The sequence below is a fragment of the Zingiber officinale genome, chromosome 2A (genome assembly GCF_018446385.1).
Source record: "Zingiber officinale cultivar Zhangliang chromosome 2A, Zo_v1.1, whole genome shotgun sequence".
Lineage (NCBI taxonomy): Eukaryota > Viridiplantae > Streptophyta > Magnoliopsida > Zingiberales > Zingiberaceae > Zingiber > Zingiber officinale.
In genome coordinates, this window is record NC_055988.1 from 79,397,033 (window position 1) to 79,403,466 (window position 6,434).

The 6,434-nt window shown below is 35.4% G+C and overlaps 1 long non-coding RNA gene across 1 annotated transcript; it reads left to right on the forward strand.

The window, feature by feature from the left end:
• Window positions 1-4,774: 4,774 nt before the first annotated feature.
• On the forward strand, window positions 4,775-5,374 carry LOC122039732. The gene is made up of 3 exons (XR_006128354.1): window positions 4,775-5,034; window positions 5,142-5,176; window positions 5,317-5,374. It is a non-coding gene; the product is annotated as an uncharacterized LOC122039732 (long non-coding RNA).
• The last annotated feature ends 1,060 nt before the right edge of the window (window positions 5,375-6,434 follow it).

Genomic DNA, 6,434 nt, shown 5'->3' on the forward strand with positions numbered 1-6,434 from the left:
CCTTGCCTTCCCCTTGGGGCTGCGCTCGTCGTAGATGAGCACCTGCATGACCAGGTGAGTGTCATAGGACATCCCCTTATTTAGCACAAGAAGGGAAGTGAAGACAGGAGTGAGGTTGTAGGCCTCTTCTACCTTGTCGAGCTTTGATCTTGTGAAGAGGCCAGAGTGGATGAGGAGGCGAATGAGGCGACAGAAGGGGTATATTTTGGTAGGTGGAATACAGATTTGGGCGAATAGGAGAGTAGAGAGAGGGGATCATATGTTGATGGCGATTGCTGGTATTGCCATGCTGGATGCCACTGTCGGCAATTCTGAGGTTGACGGTGCACTTGAGGGCCATGGTGCTTATATTGGGGAGCGTAGTGCTCAAGAAATAGGCGTGCTTGGCTTCTTGCTTCAGTTGCTCCTGCTGATCATTTTCATCACCATTGATTTGTTGTTCTATGTTGAAACATAGAAATTCTGCACGACCTCTAGGAAGACGCTTCTAGGTAATTTTCTCTTCTCGCATGTAGGGCAAACCTCTGATTCATGTTTAAGCTAAAAAAAATGAGATATTTTCGATTTTAAATGATTAAATCGATATTTTATTGATTTGGTCGGTTTGATTTGCTCGAAAATTTAGTGGTTCGATTTCTTTGAAAAAAAAATCAGTTTTTTTTATTTTGGTTAATTCAATATGGTTCAGTTTGGTTTTAACCAAATGCTCAGCCTTAGCCTTATTCATTCTTTGACATGAGAAGAAGAATAAAGAAGAAAGTTTAGTTAATGAGTTAACCTAACTTAAATAAATTGTTAAATATCAAAAGGGGAGATCATTGATGCAATCGATCTCGGATCAAAGTTGATCAAGTTGACCAAGCTCAGATTGACTCAAGTTTAGATTTCGATGTTTGATCAATATGTTAGTAAGAAGTCAAGTAGGTCAAGATTGACCGGATATTTAACTAGAAGTGGGAAGTACAACGAGAAGTTGGTAAAAGGAAAGTCTAAGTGGGTCAAGGTTAACCAAACACTTGGTACTCAGAAGTCCAATGAGAAGTTGACAAGAAAAAAGTCTAAGTAAGTCAATGTTAACTGGACGCTTGGTGATTGAAAGTCTAACAGAAAGTAGGCAAGAAAATTATGGAGGACCGAACACTTGGTGATCGGAAGTCTAACATGGAATTGGCACGAGATAGAAAGTCCAAGTGGGTCATGAAGGATCAGACATTTGGTGATGACAAAAGTTCTTACATATCAATGTTGACCTAATGTTTGGCTATGGGAAGTCTCGACAGGTCAAGAATAACTAGATGCTAAGCAAAGGAAGCTCTAGTAGGTTGGAGTCAACCGGATACCAAGAAAGATAGAAAATCAACTCGGTAAAGTTGAAACAAGAGTATTAATTGATTGATAAGCCATATCAATCGACAGATGAACTCTAGACCCCTAAATTGAGATTTAGAGGTGTTTTTTAAAGTTTGCTACATTAATTATAGTTTTTACTATAGTAACAGGTTTGTTTCAAACCCTAGACTTTGAAAAATAGGGTTTGCTACAGAAAGTTCAAGGTTGTTATACTACCAGGTTTATAGTTACTGCTATAATATTTTTAGTACAATGCCAATTGATTGATGAGTTTCTAGTAATCAATCGGTGGCATTATAGCAGCGAACATAATGCATCCAAATCGATTTGGTTTGATCATCTGGAAGCAACCAATCTCTATTGGTGAGTCTCATTAATCGATTGGTAAGGTAAAAAATAGTCGTTCCGTAGATTTAAATGATTGGATTCGATGGCAATCGATTGGTGAAATCTATCAATCAATTGGTAGGCAAAAATTAACTTGAATGCAACCCTTATAAAAGAGGGTTTCATGAAGATTTGAATGTGTCAGTTCTTGAGAGGTTATAGGCGAAGTGTTGCTGCATTTCTAACCATCAAGAGGCATTCCAAAGCTACAAGCAAACATCCAAAGAAAAGCTCTCAATTGTAAAGTGTTTTACTTTCATTTTCGTTTGTGTTTTGTATTGCTTGTATTTGTTCTTATAAGAACTTGTTGGAAGATGCTTTTCTACCTCTAGAAGGTATTCGAAAAGAAGAAGTTCATAGTGGATGGAGATCACTAGAGGTAAGCCTTGGATTAGTCGCCTAAGAGACGGATACTAAGTAAAATCCCGGAGTTATGCATGTGGAGTCAAGTTTGAATCAAGGTTTTCGCTACGCATTCAAACGACGAGCACGAGATCAAACATGAAGCGATTGGAGCTATTCACCCCTCCCTCTAGCTCGCATGGGTCCTAACAAGTGGTATCAGAGTGAGATCGCTCTCACCAAACTAATCTCCTAAAGGAACAAAGAGCTAGAGGAAGAAGAAGCTAACATTGTGAGCCTTACAATATCAACAAGTCAAAGGACCAATTATCAAAGGAGCTAGACTTCAAATGGATCCTCGGGATTTGGATACAACATCTGAACACCTCCGTCTTTTAGATTAAGAGGGTTTGCTCTATGGAAGGAAAGAATGGAAAATCTCCTTATGATGGACATAGAACAATGGTTTTTTCTAATGGAGGGATTTAAAGCCTTAATGGATAGAAAAGGGAAACTCTCAAAAAAAAAAATGAAATGGACTGAGGAGCAAGTCAAGAGATTCGAGGCTCATGATAAGGTGACCAAAATGTTGGTCAATTTATTGCCTAATAATATTTTATGCAAGATAGATACATACCAAGATGTCAAGGAGTATGAAGCAAGTTGACTAAGCTCCATTAAAATCTATCGTTTGCACAAGCAAAGACAAGCTCAAGGAGAGAGATTCGTTGACACTAGAGCATGATAACTCAAAGGTTGAGAGGTGCTCAACATCCAAATGGAAGACGAAGAAACATCCACCTCAAGGATTGAGAGGGAGAGCTTATTAATACTGGAACAAAAAGAACCCTCAACTTCTGGAGTCAATGAGGAAGAAGAATGTTCTACCTCTACGAACGAAGGTATAACAAGTTCAATTCATAAAGATAAAGACCATATAATTTACTTCGAGTGTAGGGAAAAAGGACATTATAAGAGTAAGTGTCCTAAATTGACGAAGAAAAAGACTAAGTTGGCACCCAAGGCGAGTGATAACCTAAAGGAGGTGGAACTCTTGATACACAAAGACAAGAAGCACATTAGATGTTTCACATGCAACCTAAGAGGACATTACCAGAATCAATGTCCAAAAGAGAAGCATCAAAATAAAAGCAAGGGAGGAAGCTCAAACTTAAGAGGAGTTTCAAAGGTATCATTTAATGATGTTATTCCTTCACATCATGATAAAAAAATATGTTAGAAATAGATTTAATCAACATAGTCTTATCGAGAAAATAGGAAGCATGATCTCTCTAAGGACAATTATAGATCGTATCATGCTAGAATGATTCTAAAAAGTTCCTCTCACCCCCTAGCGAACTTGGCAGTCGGTTATAAGCTGACCCCGTAATTTATCTCCCTTCACATACTTAGGGATCGATTGTGAGGGGTGCTTAAGATTAGTGTAATCATCTTTTTGCTACAATGCTAAAATGACTCTGTCTAAGGATAGGAAGATAAAAAACAATCTAGACAAAAACCATAAGAAAATTAGACATATGCCTAAAAAAAATGCCCAAGATAATAATGAAAAATTAAAGTTTGAGGATTCAAGATTGAAAATCAAGTTTTGATGTCAAGACTTGATAAATTAGAAATACCCTTAAGAAAATGACAAATGAAGTGAAAGAGTCTAAGAAGAAAAATATAGACTTAGATATGCAAGAATCATTCAAGGAAAGAAAGATTTGGGATACAAATCTAAAGGTAATAAAATGTGTCATACTGCTATAGAGTTCCATATAACTATGGAGTTAACTCTAGGTCTAGGGTTCAAGTCAAGTTTATAAGATAGATTATTCCTAGTATTGACCTTGAGTAGATTATTATGACTAAGACTGACTACAATAAATATGACTTTTCGTAGTCGTTACCAACAATGCATAATTAAGGCACGCCATTAATAGTAATTTTTACGAAGCGCTCAATTAAATATGCTGCGGATAGTATTATATTTTTTATAAATGACGGCGTGTAAAAAAAATATATCGTTAATAAATTTTTTTATAGTATATAGAGCGCATTATTAAAATTAAATATTAATGACATATTTTACGTGCCGTTAAAAATATATTAAAATTAAATATTGACAGCGAGTGTAAAGTGCACCATTAAAATTCAAATTTTTAGCTCGTATTAGATACTGCCTCTTCCATTTGTATGAATGTTGAATACTGGAGAATGAGGTAAATTTTTATGCATTACAATAGAAGACTGAAAAGCAAATGCAGTATACGACTTGAGTTTTGTTCTCACTAATCATCAAAATGATATTTTTAATATTTCATAGGGCAAGAATTCCCTAATCTACGATTTAGATTTTTTTTCTGTATTGAATTTTTGGAAGTCTTATAATTCTTATATTTTTTTGATAACTTTTTATGCCTTCTAAGCAACCACATTTATATTGATTGATTCAAAATAAGGGTTATTGAAGGCAGTACTCCAGAGAAAGTGAACAAGCAAATAGAGAAATCCCTCCAACTTCCAGTGCCCTCAAAGAAGAATAAATCAATATTTAGCAAAGACTACTTGGCAAAAAGTTTAGACTAGGATAGATATTTCCTTACAAGGTAACTAATTTTGTATGGAATTAGGACATGTTTGAACTGTAACATAGAATCTTAATGGATCTTATTGTTTAATTTATAGGTGTTTTGGATTATGAAGAATTGGCTAGCCTAAATAGCACATTCAGGAGGATTTGATACATGTTCACTTTCTACAATCCATGAGGAGTCAAAAAGATTAATTGTGGCAAACTCAACTTTAAGCTATGATGATAACTTGTTTTACACTTGCTTGAAAACAAAGGTGCTTCAATGAAGACTTTCGATACTGGTGTAAAGTCTTCTGGATCGGAAAAGTCCAGCAAGAGGAGCATTCCAAGAAGGGGTCGCACATTGTCTCTTGAGTGTAAGAACGCTCGACTTAATAGTAATCTTCAATATGTAGGAACTGATGGTTTCTATGCTATTGTTGAGTTGCATTTGTTGCTAAGAATTGATCATGTTTCTTTTCAGTGCCAACTAAATTTGAAGCTTCTCAGAATTATAAGGTATGGTTTTTGAACAGTCACTACTTTTATACGCCAACATCACCAAACTTCTTCACTCCTAATTATCAAATTAGGGGGGACACTATTTTATGCCATTGAGCTAAATATGTGTCAAACATTGTCAATGTGTGCTACATCAGAAGTCTCTTGTAGTACCAGAACAACACGGCGCTAGCAATCATCGACTTCTTATCCTGGCTATCATCTTTCTTGCAACTAAAGCAGAAGCTTAAAGTGCTCTCATAGATGAATATGTTGCAAGAGCAGATCCTTGAAAAGAAAAGGTACAGAAAGAGAACGAGAAGGTAGAGATGTTGAAGGAAGAGAATAATGAAAAACTTCTAGATAAGATGAAGGTTAAGATGGAAGTCTTGAGAATGACAAGAACACTTGTGACCCGTGGAACATTGTTGGATGTATATTAGATTGAAGTAGTATTGGAACACTATTGACAGGGAAATCATTGATTGTTAGTGATTAATAATTTATGCAATTAATTTAGAGAAATTTATGAATTTTGTAAAATGATTATTAGATGAATAAAAATTATGTATTTACATTTTGATTTTATTTTAATTTGTTATTTCTATTTTAAGTGTTAAATGAATTGTGATAATGTCTAAATTTTAAATTTAGATTATATATTTTAAATTTAGATTATATATTTTAAATAAATATTATTGATAATTGTATAATATTTTAACGGTAGTGTGCACCGCATGTTACAAATGCGGTGAACAGCGGCATGCGACGAGCGTTGCGAATGCTCTTAACAATAGTACACGGTGCGTGCTGCAAATGCTCTTAACCGCAGCGCAAGATGTGCGCTGTGAATACTCTTAACCACAGCGTGCGACGTGCGCTGTCAATGTTTTATGATTTTCAACAGCTTGTAATTGTGCAGTGTGCGATGTGCGCTGTGGATAGCATAATTGCACGCTACGGAAAGTCAAATTTATTGTAGTGACTTCTATGAAGTCTAAGACAGTTATTAAGAAAGTGCTTAGGGAGGTTCTCCCTAGTGAGTACCTAGTGCACTCAAAGAGTTTCAATACTTATTGGGTTCTTAAGAGTGTGATCTTTTCACACTAGATAGGTATAGGGTATGTCAACCCTAATTAGAATGATAGTTAACCCAACCATAGTAAAGTTGATATTTTAGAGTATTTTCAAGGTATTGTGACATCTTAAAAATAAGAAGTTGATTTTTATTCTTAATGAGTTCATAGTGTGTCAATAAAAATTTGAGGTATTAAGA